General features: G+C 45.1%; 1 pseudogene; it reads right to left on the reverse strand.

Moving 5' to 3' along the window:
* Nucleotides 1-11,298: 11,298 nt before the first annotated feature.
* LOC138922880 (heparan sulfate glucosamine 3-O-sulfotransferase 4-like) overlaps nucleotides 11,299-19,154 on the reverse strand; it is a 144,003-nt pseudogene continuing 136,147 nt past the window's right edge.

Consider the following 19,154-nt stretch of genomic DNA (forward strand, 5'->3'; position numbering starts at 1 on the left):
CTGGGCCAAAGTTAGCTGGCAGATGTATACCACCTGGCTTGCACAGTATTTTTTAAAATTTGGAATTAATTTACACTTTAAAATTGGGATTTCTGACTTCTCTTGAAAAACTGGAAGATCTAGCAATACTGGGCGTCCGTTCTCACGTGGTGACAACTGGAGACAGAATGGACGTGCTCCAAGCTGCTGCAGAATGACTTCGTTCACTAAGGGTGTCTGCAGGGCCTCTGCTGGCCCTGACATCTGCAGCTCCTGGTTCATGCCCTCCCCTCCCCGGTCCCTCCCCAGCCGGATGACTGCTCCCAAGCATTTTTCCTTGAGCCCACCTACTTTATCTCTCTGTACTTCCCTCTATTCATCTGTAAAATGGGTCGATAGCACCTATTCAGGCTTCTGATCTGGATGAAATGGAGATGGAGGTCACGCTTTAAGGTCCATACCTCTGTTTTACACACGAGTTGTTCCTATACCCAGAGTTGCCCCAAGCAAGATCCCTGGACCAGCAGCACTAACATCAGTGGGGAACCTGTTAGAAATACAAACTTTCAGGCCCCACTCTAGACCCAAACGCTTGATGAATTACCAGGCATTTCAGGAGAGAGTGGAATTCTGCGTGGATTTCACCAGGATCAAAATCCCATCATGAACTCCATAATTATGTGGAGAAAGTGCAACCAACATCCATGGGTGACTGATGTTTTGCAGGTGAGAGAGACCAAGGGAAAAGGCTAGTGTGTGTGGGATGGAGCCTCCACAGCTTGCTTCCTCCGGCAGCCCGACACCTCCCAGCTGCGGCCTCACCTGTGCGCCCATCCTGAGCCAACAAGCTGGGCTGAGACTTGGTGTCCGGATAACCCACCCTGAGCCTGGGCGTTCACAGGCTCATAAGACAGACTGCTGCTACTTTCACCACATCAGCCCAGTCCACATAAAGCGTCTTCTGCCTCAGTTTCCCTAGCAGGCATTTGAGATCTGAATGGACAGATCCACAGCCAATGCCATTGCCATCTTCCTGTGCTGACTTTGGGTACTGCCTGCTGCCTGGGCTCCCCTGATCTCACCCTCTCCATTGGATTGTGCTCCTCAGGTCACGCTATTTCCTCAGCGGAGCCTGAAACTGCCGCCCCCGTTGAGACACTGTACATTTGGGACTGGGCCAGCTCTAGAGTGAGGTCAGTTTCCTTGACCCCTGCCTCTCTCCCTGTCTACACTGGCTGAATTCCTGGTGTCCCAAGATGCCTATGGCCAGAGCCTGCCCAAGCAATAGCAGAGAACTGGGGACATATGGCCTTTGGAAGGGAAACTGTGATGTGACCACACACTATTCTTATGGTAAGAGACGTGGCTGCACAGAAAGTTCACACCAAGATCTTCTTTTTCTTGGTCGGGAGCAGAACGTGCATAGAAACAGCAGTGAAAGCGAGGCTGGGAGAGAAAATGTTTTCCTAAAGGTGACGATAGATCCCTGTTGGGCTGGATTGCAGAAGGATTCCTCAGGAACTGTTGCTCTGGCAGTTTTTAAAGAGTGAGTCAGCAAGAATGACTCTGCCTTCTGGGACTCATTAGGTTTAATACTGATGAAAACAGGGTTGGACTATGTAATTTTTCAGAATTACTTCTAAGCAGAGGTGTCAGGCAATAATGATATTAATAATAATAGCAGGATCATCTTTTGAGTGACAGACACTCTTCTAGGTTGTTTCTATACATTCTCAGGGCTCAGCGAACTTCTGCCATAAAGGGCCAGAGAGTAAATATTTTAGGTTTTGTGGGCTACATGGTCTCAGTTGTAACGACTCAAGTCTGCCCTCGAGACACAAAAGCAGCCACAGATGATAAGTAAACAGATGTACGTGCCTGTGTTCCAATAAAACTTTATTTATAAAAACAGATTTGGCACACGAGCTGTATTTGCTAACTCCTGCATTATCTATTGACCCCATGATACTGTGAAGTAGGTACTTTTACTGTTCCCCATTTTACAGATAAAGGAACTGAGTCTCAGAGAGATGAGGTAATTCACATGAGATCCCAGAGCAAAAAGTGGTTTCCAACTCAGTATTCCAACTCAGGATTTCCTACACTATCATGGCTGGGTGAACACTTTCATGCCCAGAGGAGTTTCATCATTCTGGCTCCTCATGTCCCAAGTTCAGTTCTTCAATTATTTCACAATTATCGGGCAGCCTCGACACAACTCTCATGGTCTATCATTTCATTTAACTATCAGGATGGCTGCAGGAGGTGGTTCCCGTTTCCCTATTTCGAGCCTGTGGTCCCCAGAGGATAAGGCAGGATTGTCAAGGTCCACCCTAAGAGAGCAGCTGAGCTTGGAGTCAGACTCGGGGCTGTCTGAGCCTAAGTTCAGTGATCTTCCCTCCAGACCTGGTGCCTCCAGATTTTTAAAATCTTTCACAGTTTTTGAATTATCAAGTTGTACATGCCTTTTGTGCAGGAATTGGAGTGATCATAAAGTTAATGACAAAAAATCACTCATGATCCACCACCCCAAAAATAACCTTTGCTACTAATCTGATGCTTTTTCTCTATCTTGATCCATGCTCATTCTCCCACACGATGACATACTAAATGAAATAGTTCATATAATTGTTACTTATCTCATAAGATTGGGGGCATTTTCTTATGTTATAAAATTTTAAGAAAATCACCTTTTTAATGAGCACATATTTTTTCATCATTGGATATAAGAATTTTTTAACAATTTAGATACTTTCTATTTTTCTTATCATAAATGCTTTGATAACATTCTTGTACATAAGAGTATGAATCTCTGATTATTTCCCCAAGATAAATTCATAAAAGGAGAATTATTGTTTCAAAGCGTGTTATATTTTAAAAGTTCTTTATACATTATTGCAGATTGGATTTTTTAGAAATTTGTACTCATTTAGCATCCCATCCGTAGGTCAGATATACCTAACCCCAAATCAACAATTTTTTTAAATTAGATAATTTTGTGGGCTAACCTATTACAGTTCTAGTTTGATTTTTATTAAGTAATGAGGCGTTGGGGTTTCTTATTGATTTGTCAGAGTTCTTTATATATTAAGGACTTGTTTTTCTGGCAAATATTACTCCCAGGTTTTTATTCGCTTTTGAAATAAAAATAAACTCATCTCTATTAACTTGTCACCTTATTCACTGCAAACCATACTCAGATCATTAGCATTGAACACATTCAGCAGTAAGAGGAGGAGCAACGACAAAGGCTTCTTCTGTGAGCAGAATTTGTCAGGTGGCTGGGAACCACAAGCAGAGGCTTAGCCGCAACCCCCGTCTCTCTGGTACAGACCGCAGACTTGCCGGGCTGTGCTTCCACACGTGTGACTCCAGGGTAGGAATCAGCCAGGACAGGAGGCAGCTCAGAGACACAGAGAGGACCTTTGAGGCTCATTATGAGCACTGAGCAAGGAGCTGCTTTTGTTCTAAGAACAGCCGCAAGGCACTGAGCACCTCGCCATTCTTTCAAATAAGGACAAGGAGGAGAAGAACAATGTCATGAAAACCTCTTTTAGAAGACTATGAAGTTGAAGGCTGGCGAGAACTTCATTTTCATACTCTTGGGTGAAGGGAGAGAAAAAAATGCTTTCAGGCCTGCCGTTTTCTCCCCTCAATCCTCAAGATTACTTTGAGGAAAAATAATCCTTCATGTCCGGTACATCCCTTCTTTGGGAACAATAATATTTCACTTTATGTTAGATTGGGCTAGGGTGGCATTTCCAATCTTAGCACTAATGACATTTGGGGCTAGATAATTATTTGTTCCTGGAAATGAAAGAATGAATAAGTGAGTGATCCAATAGTTTGTACTTAAATATTTGAAGAATTGTGATATGAGAATTCACCTTTTGTCCCCTTTGTCGGGGCGTACAGCTGAATTAATTACAGGGAGAAAGATACTGGGACCCGTGTGAGGAGTCTCTGCCATAATGACAACTAGGCAACAACGGAATGGTCTCGCTCCAGGATGAATAAGCTCGTGCTCACTGGAGGCAGTCAAGGAGAGGCTGGATTGTTCTCAGGCAACATGCTGTGCAAGACACTCACACAAAAGATGGGGAGTTCAAAGTTCAAGGGCATTTTCTATCCCTGAGAATCTATAAATCTGTGTTTCCTGCCATCTTTCTTTTTTAATATTTCACATTCAGGTATTATTTCCGCTACAGGAACTTATTTCTTTTAAAACAGAAGACAAACTTTTCTAGAGTGCTCAAAAATCGTCACACACACTGCAAAAACTGGCTTTTTGGGAGCTCCACAGAGAAAACATGCTTGAAGAAGTAGAGTGAGGGATTTTCTGCAAAAAGTGAGTCTATTTCCAGTAGCCGAGGACGGGAAGATTTTCACGGTCCCTCTCAGATACCGTGGGGTTGACAATGGGCAATGGAGCCGGTTCAGTAGGGGGAAGGGCGCAGCAAGTGTGTGTTTGGGGATACTGCCCTCCTAGACAGCGTCCACAATCAGTGCCGCAGATCTTTGTTGACGTTCCAAGCCTACCCCGAACTGAGGTCTCGCTTCCTGGAGCCCTGCATCTTCTGAAGGGCTGGCTCCTTTTCCTCTTCCCTCCAGAAGCCATGGTGACCAGAAGGCATGGCTTAGCAGGAGCTATGTTTCAGCAAAGGACATGTGTCAGCAGAAGATGTAAGTCAGCAGGACCCATGGATGAGCAGGAGCAGAGGTTCAGAAAGAACCGTGGATCTCTAGAAACCATGAGTCAGCACGAGCCATGAGTCAGCAGAGGCCACAGGTCAAAAGGAGACAGGTTTCAGCAGGAGCTTTTGTTCATCAGGAGCCAGGGGTCCGTAGAACTACTGTCAGCAGGAACCATCCATCAGCCAGAGACAGTCAGCAGTTGGTGGTGAGGTAGAGGACACACAGGAAGAGGGCAGCACCAGACTCTGAGGTGGCTGATGCCATAAGCAGAAGCTACAGGGTACCAAGAAGCTGAGCAGAGAGCATTTAGTAACAATAGGATCAATAAAATGTAGAGAGTAAGTCAGTCACCGTTGTGACGAGGTGGGGAGCAATGTGTTTCAGAGGGGGGCAGCATAGCCTAGTGTCTGTAGGAGCATGGAATCCTGGATGAGCTGAGCTTAAACAACATTCTAGTCTCTGTGAGAACTGGCAGCTTGGCAATTGAGGTTCTTGTCTTTCCTAATTTCCCAGGTATCCTTAGCATAAACCCCTATTACTAAGTATGTCTTTAGGTTGGATGCTAAAAAGGGGAATTCTTGAGACAAAGTATAAAGGGTTATTTTTTTAAGGTTCTTACTATATATTGCTAAACGACTTTTCAAGGATTTGTATAAATTTGCTCTCTCCCACCTTCTAATTAAAATACTTGTAAAAATGTATTCCAAAAGGTATGAAATTTTAAGGCAGGCTGAAAGCTGTTAGTATAGCTACGTATCAGGAGAAATTTCAAGTACAAAAAGTTCAGGTAGATGCTTGACGTAGAGCGAGAGGGCAAAGGAGACTGATATTTGCCATTGTGACTGTGCCTCTCTACCCTGTGAGTCAGAACTCTTTGGAGTTTCAAGGGAAAGAATCCAATTCAATTAAGACTGGCTTAATTCAATAAAATAATTTCTAAGGGCTTGTAGCTTGCACATGTAGACAGTAGTGGGGTAGATTTCAGGTGCAGCTGGATCCAGGAGCTTGACGATGTCAATTACAACAAACACATCAACTCTTTATGATCTGCCCCAGCTCTGATGGTTGAAAGCCCTGATTGGCCAGGTCAGGCCCCTGTCATGTGCTCACTCTTGGAGCCAGATAGATGTTGAGGGAATTCCTGACCCCCCATCCCACTCCAAGCTACATGACTTGGAAGAGATGGTTTTTAAATGGAGATCAAATAGGCGAATCAAAACAGATGACCACAGGCCCGTCTTATGGACATGGGGTCTTCAGGACACCCTTCAACTGGGGAGAAGCTGCATTTGAAAATGTTCAGAATGACTTGAACCTTCCCATCAGTTATTTCCATTTCATGTACCTTCTAGAATCTAGGCTATCATTTTCAATGTTACAATGTTACAGGCTGGGGAAGGAGGGGATGTACTTGCCTGTTACATCCAAGATGTGGAGTCCACAGAGATAACAGCCTGTGCCTGGAACAGCCATAGAACAATGCGGGGAAACTTCTTTGAAGCGTCATTTTAAATAACAGCATAATAGTCTGTTGCTTTTTAAAGATTTTATTTTTCCTTTTTTCTCCCCAAAGCCCCCCGGTTCACAGTCGTGTATTTTTAGTTGTGGGTCCTTCTAGTTGTGGCATGTGGGATGCCGGCTCAGCATGGCCTGATGAGCGGTGCCATGTCCGCGCCCAGGACTCAAACTGACGAAACCCTGGGCCACCGAAGCAGAGTGTGCGAACTTAACCTCTCGGCCACGGGGCCGGCCCCATTCCTTTTGTAACTTAATAAGAATGTTTGCCTCCTTTATGTATTCAACTACATAAGTCTAACATTGTTTTACCAAATGATTAAGCAATTATCTGCAAATTATTCTCCCCACAAACGTGAAATGCCACTTTTATCCGATTCTAAACTTCTATATCATTATCTTTGATCTAATTCTAGACTCTCCAGTCTGTTCCATTGATCTGTGTATTCCTATGTCACCGGTTTGCTGTTGTAGAATACACAGCAGTATCTATTCAAAGCTCCTTCCCCCTCATTTTCCCCTCAAAATTCTCCTCTCTGTTTCTGGCATAACATTCGCACAGATGACAATTAGGAACTTGTCATCAAGGTCCAGAAAGTCCTATTGGGATTAAGATTGGAGAGGATGAAGACTTTCCATCCAGGATTGGGATATCTATTTTTTATTTATTCAAGTTTTTGCACACCTGTCAGGAAAATTTTATAACCTCATCTCATTAAAAAACAAAGAAAAAACTATTCTTCTGAAGCTCAGGTCATTCAACTCTGACTGCCTATTCTTTGCATATCCCTTTCATCGGATGACATTCTAGACTTTGCCTGGTTATTTATTTAGTCCTTGGCACACATTTCTCCTCTCCGTCCCAGCCCCGTCGTCATCCGGGCTGGTTTCACCGGCCATGCCATGCATCTCAGGCCTGGGACTCCCTCATCTCCAGTAACCTGACCCTCCAGCTCAGCCATCCGCTGACCAAAGCAGCCTCCAGCTGGTCATCACGCTCACACTCTTCCACTCTAAGTTACTAATTCAAGCACACAAACCTCCTAAGCTTCCAATTCACTGCCTCAAATATTTTTATTACTATGCTCTTTCACTTCTTAGGTACCACCAGTTGAGCCCTCAGGGCCCATTCAAGAGAAAGAAATCACACAACTTATTTGAACAGAAACAATTTAATACTAAAAAGTGTTAACTGGTATTGAGAAAGGAACAGGCAAAATTCTAACCTTAAGGGAGGGAGCAACTGCAGGAAGCAGCTAGTACCACTAGAAAGGGGAAAACAAAGGGAAGAAGTTGGGCGCGTTGAACCATGGAAGCTTGGAGGAGGGCCCATGGGCCCAGGGCCCAGATCTCAGAGGAGGGGCACTGCCGGCTGCTGCGGCTGCCCTGGAGAGGGTGCCATGAAGCTGGTTCTGAGAGGCTGGAAGAGCTGCAAACTGGACTCAACTGCAGCTTCCAGAAGGAAGCGTCACTGACAACACGGTGAAGCATTGCAAGGGGGATGGTCGCAGCAACAACGGGCACACGGGAATGAGCAAGTCCCTTCTCCCACCTTCAGCCTTGCAATCATCCTCTAGTGTTCTCTGTCTCTCTCTCTCCCTCTCTCTCTCTCTATTGGGACAGTCTAATAAGAAACCGGCTGGCCATGCAGAAATGTCATTTTCAGATTACCAGTCCCAGCTCCAGGTGAGTTTGAAGCTGGGACAAGAACTTAATAATGAACCAACTCTTTGACTTTCTTTCCGTCCATCATCCCGGCCTGCCTTCACTTGCTTGTCTGTCCGGCCTGGATTAACCGTCCAGCACTTCAGTTTACTCTCTGGCTGGTATCATAAACTCATTAGCTTCCAGAGAGCAGACTGGAATCACCGATCACCAGCCCAACACTGCCCGACATCTTACCACATTTCTCCAGGCAGCTCGTTTCCCCACACTCTGCAGACTGCTTTAAATCTCCACTCTTCTCAAACTTCCACCTCCCCTTTTTTCTTTTGCTAGCTTCTGCCTCAAAGATAGAAACGTCTTCTCAACTTTCTGCTAACAAGCCAATAACTGCACCCACCCCCACCCATCCTGTCTCCTCTCTCAGAAAGGTGGTGTTCCTCTGTGTGAGGCCATCACCTGCTCCTCTTTACTGCATCCCATTTGCTTCTTCCTGGGAATTTGAAGATTCACCTTTCCCCACTCGATTCTGTATCTTTGCTCTCTCCCTGTTTACCAGGTCCTTGCCTTTGGAGTTTCATAAATTTTAACTTTAGTCACTAATTTTTGAACAAATTACACTCAGCAAAATGGTAAAGCCACTTTAGAAAATAACTCGGGAGTTGTTGTAAAAATAAACATACAATTATCATATAATTCAGCAACCCCACTCCTGGGTCTTTACCCAAGACAAAGGGGAGCATGTACACACAAAACTCTGCGTGTGAATGTTGATTGCAGCTCTCTCTTCACAATCGTCAAAAACTGGAAATGATACAAGTGCCCTTTGGTGAATGCATAAAGAAAGTGGTACGTCCATACGGGGGGATACTGCTCAGCAATAAAAAGGAATGAATCGTTGAGACACACAACAATGTGGAGGAATCTGAAATGCATTTTGCCAAGGGAAAGAAGACAGTCTCGGAAAGGGATTTACTGTGTGATTCCATTTACATGACATTTTGGAAAAGGTGACATTATAAGGACAGAAAAAAGATCAACAATTGCCATCAGGAATTCTTTTGAAATTAGATAAGCCTCTTCCACTAAAAAAATGCTCACAAAAGGCTCTTTCGGATCTTACCCTCCCCTGCACGCTACTGCCACTGTGACTCTGACTTTCATAGCAAACTTTATCCAAACAGTTTGTCTACACCCATCTTTTCCACTCCCTCTCTTTCCATTCACTCCTCAAGCAACCTCACTCTTGCTCCAGCATTGTCAAACTCACTGAGCATTTCTCTGTGCTCCTCTCTCTCATCCTTGCTCAGCAGCAGCCCCAAACAGCTGAGTCTCCCCTCTTCACTCAGTTTAGGGAAGAGGCTTCCTGCCTAGACAGGGCAAAGGCAGACTCTACCCTTGAGTCAGCTCTGTCACTGCCCCAGCATCTGCCACAGTTCATGCCACAGGCTAGGAAAGAACCAGTGAACATTTCTGGAAAGGAGCTTTGGGACAAGTAGCTAGAAAAGGTGGCACTATCCCAAGTTTTCAGAAAAATTCTGTTACCTCCACTGCCTTGCACTTTATGTTTCCTTGTAAAGACCTTCCTACCGTGTAGCCTCAACCGTGGAAGAACAAGACAAAAATGAATTGTAATTGCACAAAAACTCACAAGGGCCTCTTATTTATTTATTTAAATTTTCCCCTCTAAATACATTTCCCAGAAGGATGGACTTCTTCTATTGAACATTGAAGGAGACGCCTTTTCCTCCCTGGGACGGGTTCAGATTCCGGATTTGTTGCATGTTCTGTGTATCTTCTTTGAAACATTGGTGCTGAACCACCGAGCAGCAACATTACTCATTATCCTCAGGGTGTAAAGCAGTCGAAGAGTCATTAAGGACTCTCCATTTGGAAAGCAGCCACTGCCCAACAAAGGGCCTCTTCTTGCCTCAGCCAGGAGGAGAGGCACAGTCAGGGCCCTGGGGCCCTCTCTGACTCGAACCCGAGCATCACTGATGTCCTAGAGACTCCACTAAAGCAGGCGTACCCCTAATCTCAGCCAGTGACAAAGCTGAAGCAGAAGTCTGCTGAAGTGCCAACAGTTTATTTTTATCTTTTCTTTAATAAGAACTTGGTAGGCTTTTCTTTGTTCAGGGCATGGGGCTGCTATAGGGCAAGAATGTGGAACTGGCTTAACCATGCAGCAGAGCCAATGGGATTTAAGGGACCTAAATATCCCCCATCAGCCTATCTTCCATGCCTGAAATTCCACTGTGGAATATACAGTAAGTACCTTATGACATTAAGGAGTTGTGACCTAAGAAAAACAATGAGAGGGAGGGAAAATTCATTGAACCTGATACACTAACTAGATCATACATGCAAAGTGCTCAGTACAGTGTCTGAAGGATAAAAAGGACTCATAAATAGTAGCTGTTATTTCTATTACTAATAACTGCTGGACCGTTCGCTAAGCCAATGTTTCGTGACCATCTACTTGGTGTTAGGATACCTTGCTAGATGTTGATAAATTGCCAGAATCTCTGTCTCAAAAGGCTCCTGTGATCAGGGCAAGAAACCCCTCAGATAAACAATTAGAATTCACCCTCATAAGTGCTCTCTCTAATAGGACACTGAGTACCAGGTGGGAGTGCAGGAGGGAGCAGCCTGCGCTGCTTGTGCAGATGGGACACTGTGCAGGAGAGACGGCTCAGGAGGAACATTTAGGGCGCTGCCAGGTGAGAATGAGGGGAAGGGTGTACTGGGCTAAGACTGCATGCAAAAGGCAAGATGACATGAAAAAAAAGAAGGCAGGAAAACAGAGGAACAATAATGAGTTCAATGTGTTCGGAGCACAGATTTCATCAAGGGCTAGAGAAGAAAATGGGATTGGAAAAATATCCTAAAGGAGGAAGTGCTATGCCTGGTGAACGGACTTAACCCAATAAGAAACATGGGTCCAAGTGCAGATTTTTAAGCAAGAACACAAGAAAATCTACTGTTTGGAAAGACACATTCATTGATATCAAAGGACGGGGGTCAGCAAACTATGTGCCAAGTCCAGTCCTTTGTCGTTTTATTTTCCGGCTCATGAGCTAAGGATGATTTTTGCATTTTCACACGGTTGAAAACCAATCAAAAGAACGTATTATGGCACAGGAAAATTAAATGCAATTTAAATTTCAGCGTCATCCATAAAGTTTTAGTGGAACACGGCCATGCTCATTTGTTTACACCTTGTTTATGGCCACTTTTGTGCTAAACAGCAGAAATCATTAAAAGTATTTACTACCTACCCTGCACAGAAGATGTCTGCCAGCCTCGGGTTAAAGGATATAGCTTAGAGCAGATAGAGAAGAGAAGGCAGGGAAGCCAGCGTGAAGGGCAGAGGGAGAAGCTTCAGCCATGTTTCTCCAACCTGAGTCACGTACAAATCCCCCTCCGAAACTGCTCCAGGAGCTCTAGTGTCACTTGAATTACTTTTATTCAAACATAAATTAAATATTTACAAACAGACATCCTGGTAAAACTTCCTTATTCTTTTAGCTCTTACACAACTCTAAAACCAAAACAAACTTAAAAATCAAGTACAAACAAAATTACAAGACCAGTCAATTTCACGTTAACGTCCTTAATTTAAGGTGAGGGACGATGTCTTTCGGCTGCAACCAGATGTCTGCGTCGAGGTCCCAGGCCAGCCCCAGATTCATCTGAGTGTGAGTGCAGGTGTCTGCTACCACGTCTGGGTGATGACAACGATCTCACAACCTTCTCTGGGTGCAAGCACTCCAGACACCTTCATTCACGTAGAATGGCATTGGCAACATTTCTGTAAAGGGTCAGATGATAAACATTTTAGTCTTTGCAGGCCCCTGCTACAACCACTCAATTCCGCCATCCTAGCTCAAAAGCCCTCACAGACAGGCCATAAACGGCCAGACGCGGGTGTGCTCCACTCAAACTTTACTGACAGAACAAGCAGTGGCCAGAATTAGCTCAGAGGCTCTGGGTCAACCTTTGTTCCAGGGCAAAGTGGAAAACTGGTGGGATTTCTGTTCAGCTGTGGACACACCCTCGACAGGACAGGAGACCGCTGTGGAAGGAGGAGTCACTGCCACGGCCGCCCATCAGACATATTCACAACGACAGGCTACAGGCTCGACTGGGGCCACAAGCCTGGACAGCAGACAGCGTCACAGCACTATCACCTCTTCACTTCACATCTGTATTCAAACGAGCTCACAGCAAGAATGACTATCTTGCCACTTCCCTTGGCCCAGAATGGGGTTTCCACCCACCGGCCCTCAACCTCAGGAGGCTCAGAGATGCCTGCAGGTCCTCACCACTTGGTTCCTGCTGGGACATCCAGAAGGGCCGGGTAATTATGGACTTTGCACATTAGCCACCAGAGTCCAATGCATACTGACAGAATCTGAGCGCCATGCCGTTATAGTTCTGAATCTCAAAACGCAGTAAGAAAGGAAACTTGGCAACAGTCTTTTTAATTTGGTACCTTTTTACCCACACTGCGGGGCATTTGGGATCAGAGTTCTGATTCTCTTTATGAAGCTCTTCTATATACAGAATCACAGCCTACCTTCAACTTGGAGCCTGACACTCGAGACAATTTTGTTATTACTATTACGCTTCAATTTTAGACAAAAAACACATTTTGAAAGAAAAAAGTGCCAAGAAATACTATAACTTGGATAAGAAACAGTCTCATTTATTAGAGTCTTTCTTGTAGGGAAGAAAACTTCCCCACACACGTCCCCTCACCTGGCTACTCTTCTCTTCCCAAGACAGTCAATTCAGGGAAAAAAGAGGAGTAAAATCTGACTCTGGGGGCCAGCCTAGTGGCGAAGTGGTTAAGTTTGTGCACTCTCCTTCAGCAGCCTGGGGTTCACAGGTTCAGATCCCAGGAATGGACCTCCACATTGCTCACCAAGCCATACTGTGGCAGTGTCCCACATACAAAAAATGGAGGAAGACTGCCACAGATGTTAGCCCAGCGACAGTTTTCCTCAAGCAAAAAAGAGGAAGACTGGCAACAGACGTTAGCTCAGAGCTAGTCGTCCTCACAAAAAAAAAAGAAAGAAAGAAAAGAAAAGGAAAAACCTGATTCTGGTGTGTGTGTATAAACTTGTCATCCTGGTGAACGGATGGATGGGTGGCTATGTACCAACCAGACGAGGAGGCTGAGTCCTCCAGTGAGGCTTCGGGTGTGTTCTCCTGGGTGTTCCTGGACAAACTGCACTCCATTGCTCACGACCATCCTTACACGGGCCAGGCTCTATGCCAGGCACTGGTCAACTAGAATGGAAGACAAGAGGGGCCTTGCCCTCAAGGAGATGGCACTGGAGTGGGCACCACCAGAGTCTTAGTTTTAGTTACGTGCTTACTGTGTGCCAAGCACCATGCCAAGCGCTATACACACAATTTCTCTGGGAATACTAATGACACTCCCATTGAACAGACATGATCATCTTGTCTTTACAGATAAGGAAACTGAGACTCACAGAGGTTAAATGACCTGATGAAGGACAGACAGCCAGTCAGCGGCAGAAGCAGGTTTCGACCCTGTGTGGCCTAATCTCGGAGCTTCTGTACTTCCTCCTGCAGAAGCTGGACACCTAAACAGACAATTCCACGACATCCATTATCCTACAACAGGGAGAGCCGAAGCAGGGGCTCTGGGGGCAGGGGACTTGTGAGGGTGGTGGGCTATTTAGAGTACTCTAGAACAAACTGATTAGGACACACGACTCATGAGTGGGACCTGAGCAAAGCCCAGCTTCTGAACCCAGTGGAGCACTTTGCTAAACAGCCCACTTTAGAGCACTCGGGACTGTCTTGGAGGGAAATAAAACCACCAACCAGGCTTTCCTCCCAGAGATCCCCGTGGCTAACTGCCTCACCTCTTTCAAAACTGCTTTCAAACATCATCTTCACAAGGAGCTACTCAACCACCTTATTGCCCCCTCACCATCGCTCTGATCTCTTTCCCTGCCCTCCTATTTCTCTGTTGCACTGTTTTCACCTTCCAACCTATGGTACTATCTATGTAACTTACTTACTCACTACGTTTACTGCTTATTCTTATTGTTTACTACTTGAATCCTTTCTTTAGAACATAACGTCAACGACAGGAGGAACTGGTGTCTGTTTTGTTCACCACCAGATCCCAAGTCCCTAGAAGAGTGCCGTGTATACAGCAGGTGCCAATGATATTTGTTAAATTAATAAACGAGTGAAGGAGTGTTGAAAAACAGACTGCGGATGTAAGACTGGGCTGAATGAGTTTGGCAGCCCTTCCCAGCCCTGGCGTTCGGCTCCCACATACAGGAAAAGCATCCTTCCATTTGGGATTCAGGGACACTGGAAGCAAGTTCTCACCCGTCTAGATACATGACTGAGGTCTCACCGGGATTGTGCTTTCGAATGTGGATGAGACCTTCATGTTCAATAAACTCTCATCCTTGGTCTCCCGTGCTTGTCTTCATTCTAGTCTTGTGCTCTCGTGACATGGGCAGTTAAAGAAGAGAATTTAGGGGTTGCCCTGTGGCCGAGTGGTTAAGTTCACGTGCTCTGCTTGGCAGCCCAGGGCTTCACCGGTTCAGATCCTGGGTGCGAACATAGCCCTGCTCATCAAGCCATGCTGAGGTGGCGTCCCACATGCCACAACAAGGACTCACAACTAAAACATACAACTACGTACTGGGGGGCTTTGGGGAGAAGAAGGAAATAAGTAAATAAATAAAAGAAGAAGAAGAGAATTTAGTGCACACAGCAAAATCCCCCACATCTCAATGGCAGGCAGAACAAACTCTGTGATTTGAGTATTTTTGTGAAAATTCATAGGAGTGTCTTTGTGTCTGAATTCATATAATCTTAAAATTTACAAGAATCCAGTTTCCTTTTTATAAGGTTTCTATAACACATGTGTCAAGTGTCTAGTTTTGAAAGGACTTCATAATTATTTCACTTACAACTTCCTCTGGGTTAATTATGGGAGTCTAAGAGTTGGATGAGGGGACAAGAGTAATACAGTTCTTGACATGCCATCTGAATGCAGGCTGAATGCGGTCTGTAACAAAGCCTTCCGGTTTTCCTTTTACTTATTATGTTGTCTTGTCCCCTTATCAGGGTGAGGAACACTCCACTTCTTTACAGGTTCAAACTGAATTCCAAATTCTGTCTGGAGCACATTTGGGTTTCTACCAGGTCCACTTTCTATTTCAATCCGAGGGGTGGGAGAGATGGAGGGTACCAAAATTTATTCCTGTGTGCTCAAATGTGATCAAATCTCGAGCTCTCACTTGATAGTTAACGTCAAAGACCAACTTTAGCGTCGTCTCTTTCTGTATTAATTCCTTTTTAATGCACATCTCTCTGGTTTCCAAAGCCAGAAAAATCTGCAGTTCATTCTAGATTATTCCCCCTGCCCTAACCCCTTCCCTGGCTATCATTTTGTCCTCAAGTTCTGTCAGTTTACATCTAAATATTTCTTGAATCCGTCCATTTCTCTCCATCCTCACTATGGCTGCCTCGATTATGGCTGCCACACTGCTCTGCTGCTAAGGTCCAAAATCATGAATGAGGCCTGTAAATAGGGTGACCAGTTCATCCAGGTTTGCTCGGGACTGTCCCAGTGTTAAATCTGAAAGTCTTACACGCCAGGACCCTCCCCCTAGTCCTGGCCAAACTGACACTGTTGGCACCCTCCCTGTAAGTCTTGGCAACTCTCTGCTTCCTCTGTGCACTGCAGCCCCACTCACCTTCTTCCAGTGACTTGGACTTTCTTACCTCAAGACCTTCACACGGGCTGGTTTTCTCCCTGGATTGCTTCTGCACTCACTCTTTGTCTGGTTAACTCATCCTCCTCTCCCAGATGCTGGCTGAAATGCCACATCTTCAGATAGCCTTTCACGACCCAGCACCCAGCCCCAAGTTAATTTCTGACCTTGCTCCAGCCTCTCGCTGTATTCTTTACTTTGCCTTCACATCTCTCAATTAGTGGGTTATATTTTGTCCGTGTAGTTACGTGTTTAAAGAAGCACTTTCTTCGTTAAAATTCAGCTCCTCAAAGGCAGACAACGTGTCTGTCTATACAGCTGATTGTCCCCAACACCTTGCCCAGGACCTGGGAAGTATCGAGCCGTCTATAAATACACTTTCAATACATTTACTTTGTATGTGTTTTCCTTTTCCCCTGATTAAACTTACAAGACCTCTTTCTATCCTCCCTCCATCCCTTCTTCTTGCCTTTCTGGTCTCTTGCTGTCTCTCCTTTCTTGCTCTTTCTTTCTTTTCAAGAAACAACTCTTGGAATTAAGTGTTAATGCTACTGTTTTCATGATTTCTTGAACCAATATTTTCTGCTTTTATCAGTATTATTTCCTTCATCTAATTTTCTTAGGTATATTCTTTATTTTAGTTTTTGAGCTCTCAGGCCCATTTGCCAGCTCTCTCTTCCTCCCACCTGCTTTAGCTAGACTGAGCCTGCACTTTTCCTCAAGAGACAGAGCTGTGTCACTTCGTCACTCTTTTGGCACCCGTTGTTTTCTCTGTGGGATATACCCTTCGTTTACTAATCTAACAGATATTTAATGGCTACCTCCCCACCTTGTCTACTGAACTAATAATTCTTTAAGATCCAGCTCAGCTGTTTCTTGACTGTAACGCTTTCCTGCCTCCACCCCCACTGAGTTCATCCGCTGCTCTGTGCCGCACCCGTACCTGGAGTGGACATCCGTTATAGTACTTACGTTGCGTTGTAACACTTTATTCATACTCCATCTTCCCCACTGAGCTCTGAGCTCCAGGATGACAGTGTCCGACCTCTGTGTCTATTTTGGAGGAGGCTGAGATTCTGGAGGAAAGGGACACACATAATTAGCATGGCTCTCTCTACAGCTTCATCCTCCTAAGAACTAAACAGACCTTCTAAAAAAAAATACATAGAATAAGTCAACAGGAAAATAAGCAAGGAGATGAAGAGACAGAAAAAAATACTGAGTCAGGGACCATGTACATTTTCAACTTGATTAGATAATACCAAGGGAAATTTCTTTATTGGAGGAAAGAAGAAAAACAAGAGAGGGGCAAATACAAAAATGAATTTGATGTAGATGAGAGAGATTTTGAGAAAACTCACACTGATGGACTTGGTCCCCACAAAACATGATTTTGCCGAGTTTGGCAGTGGGGATGGCATACGGACCTTGATCAGAGTGGAACAGGTTTGGAGTACTTTAAGAATATGTTGTGGTCAACCAGTGAAGGATTGAGGACATCAGAACCATCAAAGGGCCAACTAGATAAAGAGCAAATAACTCTTGTGATTTTATTCGGTGCGGCCTCACATTCTAGATATTGAAGGGGGTCATGAGTGGCATGGCTGAGGATGGGAAGGCAGGGGTCATGGAAGTGCACAGAGGTAAGGGCATCAGGGATGCTCACGAGAACCAGCAAAGTGGCTAACCTTGGGCTGAAACAAGCAAGGCCAGAGAGGTGTGAGCACGGAGATCCTGAGCTGACAGACAGCAGGCTCCAGGGGAAGACAGAGCTGAAGAGGTGGAAGGAGAAGTCACTGTGATCAGTCGTGGGGATTTCAGAATTCACACTAGGTTTAGGGTAGGTCCAGTCCACATCAGGGTTTCATCCTCTCGCTGGCCAATAACATGCTTTCATGCCATTTGATGGAAATGAAATACAAACTATGAGAGAGTAAAAGAAGAAAACTGGCTAAAGAGTTTTTCAGTCCCTGCAGTGTCTATCAAATCCAATGCCAAGTACTATTCAGGTCTTATAACCTCCCTTGTTCCTGTGTTCTGGCTCCAGTCAGGACACCCCTGGGCCCAGAGCTCCTGAGGTTCATCTGGTGATGGGTCAGGTGTCAGAGCGACTGTCCTAGCTTTCACGGGAGCCTTTGTTCAGGGGCAGCAGGGAGAGAGGGGCCCCTCCTCTTTAATGGTGCTATCAGAACATAGGCTTCTTTGATCTTGTCTGGAATACTGATGGATAAAACTCTCTATGCATTTTATAGGAATATAAAAGACAAACAAGAATGATTTTTAAACACACGAAGCTTTAAGCTACAGATTTGCAGACACATTTTCCCCTTCCTTATTGCCTATCTCTAGTCTTTCTGGGAGGAAACACACATCTTGGTGTTGCTTTCTTTCAAACAAGAGAAAGGAGTCAAAACAGTTAATCTCACACGCTTCCCGTGATAGGGAAAAGGCAGCACACGCTGCTGTAGGAGGAGACCTTGGGAGCAGAGCCAAAGTAGAGGATTTTCCCAATGGGTCCCCATAATGATGCTCTTGGAGGAGGAGAGACTCAGAGTCACCCAAAGGTCCAAGGCGAGGCCAGGCCCATGAAGGATTCAAGTGGATGGAAGTGATGGTCACATCCCGTGAGGAGCCCAAGGAATCATAGCCAGAAGATAAGGGGTGGAGGTGGCCCTGAGGTTAATGACAGGAGAAGACATAAGAAGGACAAACGTACAGGGGCCTACGGTCAAGGTTGGAAACGTCAGCAACTAAGATGGTGGTGTCATAAACAGAAAAGAAAGATGCAGAGAGAAAAGCAAACCTGCACTGGGAATAAGGAATCGGCGGAACTAGTCTGCCTGAGACTATCAGGACACGGCTTCTTCAACTGCGGGTGCGAGAAGCTGGGAAAATCAGAGAGGGGATCACAACCCTGATCACCTTCAAATTCCAATTTAACAGACACCCAAGCTCCATCTTCCTCCTAAGACAGCACATCAGTGCCTCTGTATCCTTAACTGTGCATCTGGAAAATCAGATTCTAAAGCAGCCATTGTGGTGGCTGACATGGAGGGCCTATGGTAATCACGCGACAGCTGTGAGAGCTTTGGTCTTGCAGACCCTCAAACACCTGCCATTTCTTCCCCCGACCTCTGCCCTTCTGTTAGCAACATTCACAGTTGGAAAGATTTAAATCCCTTCATGTGAGTTACTGCACACATGCCAAGTAGATGCTCAATGGTCACCTCGTTCACTCACCATCTGCCAACTTTGTAGGATGTGTGAGTTGAGTTCATGCCTCAAGAAAACGTCACAATTGTTAAATCTCAAGAGTCACCTCCAGATAATCTAAATTTTAAGTATTGAATGTGTAAGTGACACAGGACTGGTGTTTAAAAACATTTGCATAGGAACTCAATTCGAAACCATCCTGTGGGGCTCAGGCCATTGAGTCAATGTCTCCAGAGGCTCTGGCTCTTCAAACATGAATTCCTCCTGTTTCATTAGTTTGTGCTATTGCTGTGGCTCCCAAGGGGTTACCTT

This window comes from Equus caballus, unplaced genomic scaffold, assembly GCF_041296265.1.
Source record: "Equus caballus isolate H_3958 breed thoroughbred unplaced genomic scaffold, TB-T2T haplotype1-0000016, whole genome shotgun sequence".
NCBI classification, from domain to species: domain Eukaryota; kingdom Metazoa; phylum Chordata; class Mammalia; order Perissodactyla; family Equidae; genus Equus; species Equus caballus.